This window comes from Pteropus vampyrus, unplaced genomic scaffold (assembly GCF_000151845.1).
Source record: "Pteropus vampyrus isolate Shadow unplaced genomic scaffold, Pvam_2.0 Scaffold47, whole genome shotgun sequence".
NCBI classification, from domain to species: domain Eukaryota; kingdom Metazoa; phylum Chordata; class Mammalia; order Chiroptera; family Pteropodidae; genus Pteropus; species Pteropus vampyrus.
The window spans coordinates 9,726,067-9,728,207 of record NW_011888828.1 but is presented as its reverse complement, the minus strand read 5'-3'; the positions used below and the strand labels follow the sequence as shown (position 1 = coordinate 9,728,207).

General features: G+C 46.2%; 1 long non-coding RNA gene across 5 annotated transcripts in view; it reads left to right on the top strand.

Moving 5' to 3' along the window:
- LOC111739128 overlaps window positions 1-2,141 on the top strand; it is a 12,947-nt gene that overhangs the window by 5,344 nt on the left and 5,462 nt on the right. Inside the window, exon 1 of one of the 5 annotated variants that reach the window (XR_002780147.1) lies at window positions 41-1,009. The exons of 2 other annotated variants lie outside the window; for them this stretch is intronic. This is a non-coding gene — a long non-coding RNA (uncharacterized LOC111739128). Of the gene's footprint in view, window positions 1-40; window positions 1,010-1,046; window positions 2,016-2,070; window positions 2,096-2,141 lie in introns of those variants that run through there. 2 more of the 5 variants (XR_002780144.1, XR_002780148.1) reach the window with 2 other exon arrangements.

The window sequence follows — 2,141 nt, the reverse complement described above, 5'->3', positions numbered from 1 at the left end:
CACTCTGAGAACATCTAGATATTCTGCCAAGAGACCCAGTGGAGGCTGAGCTTCTCCATGACCCTCTGACTTGCTGACCTGGAGTTGGGCAAGATCTGCTCACACGCACACAGAAGTCACATGGCTTCCAGGCTTGCACAAGACCTGGAAAGGTGGTGCCAGCCAAGGGCTTCAGCCACGCCAGGGTTGAAGCATTGTCCAACATCAACTGGGAGCCATCTGCCTCCCATTCTCCATCCACTTAACCCACAGGTGCTTGGAAATGCTTTGTTCTGGTGGTCAACATAGCAGAATAAACCATTATTTGAGGGTTTGTCATTAAAAGTTGGGAGGCCATAATTTTTCATCCACACTGGGATACTTTTAAGAATAAAAAGAATTACCCTGGGACAGCAAGACTTAAAGCCTGTGCGTAGGGCATGAGAGACTGTTTTCCTAATGACAGTTCATTGTAAGGGCTGCTAGCTCTGAGCCAGGTAGCGTGAGAGGCACTTTCAAAATGAGCATCTCCTTCCATCTCCCAACACCCTTGTGAGGAGAGTGTCTCTTCCTGGGGCCCCAGGAGAGGAAACCAGGACCAAGCTGGAGAGGCGAGGCCTTTCTGTTGCTTGCTTTTGTGGCGGCTAACATCTCCGTCGCCCCAGTATCTAGTCAGCAGGGAGATGTAATCTAGCCTGTGATTGAATTAGGGATCTACTTACTGTGTTCCTGCAAGCTGGAGAGGCTTGGAACATTAATCTCATTTAAATCTTCAAGGATTTCTAAAAGCTTTTATAACGTAGTTGCAAGGTCCTTCAGAATCCAGACAATATGCCCATTTTAGAAACCGTAACATGAAGATGTAGTGCCCCCTTCAGCATCTCAGTAAATCAATATTGGCTGGTTAGCAAAAGCTTCTAGAACTTTCTAGAACTTTCCAGAACTTGTCCAAACTATGTCTTTTTTCTCAACAGTGTAAGATTTTTCGACTGCTGAGAGCCTTTCCTGGGGTTCATGTTTTAAGCTTAAGGTAGTAATTTTCTTCTCTTTGCAGGATGTGGGCTGTTATTACTGATCTTAAGTAATGTTCCATTTGTGGGCACTGAAGCTCTATGGTTTCCAGGCACTGTGGGAGAGCAGCTTGAGTAGGCCAACCCTGCTGAACCTAGTGGGAATTAGTCACTTACTTTGGACAGATGATTGGCAAGTGGGCAGGAGGGGAAGTACCTGTGAATGGCTGAGGTAGGTGGGGCCTTCTCACACTGCCTCTGTTGGTTCCCTTGGAGTCTGCAGGGCTGGTTAGCACTGCTGCTAGCAGCCAACTGCAGGGGATGCCTTTTCTGGGTTACACAGCAGTTGCCTGGAGGGATCATTCAGCTGTAGAGAGCTAGGCTGTAGAGGATGGATAGCTGGCCAGCCTGGTGCCTATTCATCCTCATAGCTTTAAGGAGACAGATGATGACTAGGCGTACTTTTTCATTTTGTTATTTTAATTTAAAGGTTATAAGCCAAGAGCAGTTAAACACGTTTGCCTTAGGCGCAGAGACATAAAACAGAAAAGACCACATCAAAGGTTGTGATTCAGTCAGTGGGTCTCCTTCAGGCCCGTTGACGTGTATTTGATCAAGGCGCTTATATCAGCCACCACAGTGCTGCTCCAGCATTGAGGTGTAACTGGGCAAACTGAAGTCGTGGTGAAATGAAGATCTGCCTGGTTTTGTTTTGTGGGTACACCGAAGTAGTCAAAACTTTAGGAACCACTGCCATTAGTGACAGCGAGAGGCAAGATGACAAGTCTTTGTGGAAGAGAAAGGAGCAGAGTTCTCTAGCAAGAGCCCACTAAGTCTTCACACCTTTCCTATGTTCCACCTCTCCCCTGATTGGGAGTCTGTCTGCTGATACATAAGGCACAACCTTCATTTGCGGCTACTGTCAAAATGCAGTTACCGCAAGTTTTTTGATTCTTTAGAACCAGCTGTGAAAGAGGTCATTCATATGTGAACAGCAGCAGCGGGCAAGGAAGAGCAAAGTGGCAGGTGACAGACTATTGCTGGACATTTGCTCATCTTTTTCTGTATTAACCAGAAGATTGCAGCTGGCTTTATTGGAAAGTTAGGTACATATATATGCCTTGTCTCTGTAGATTCAATACAGATTTAGGA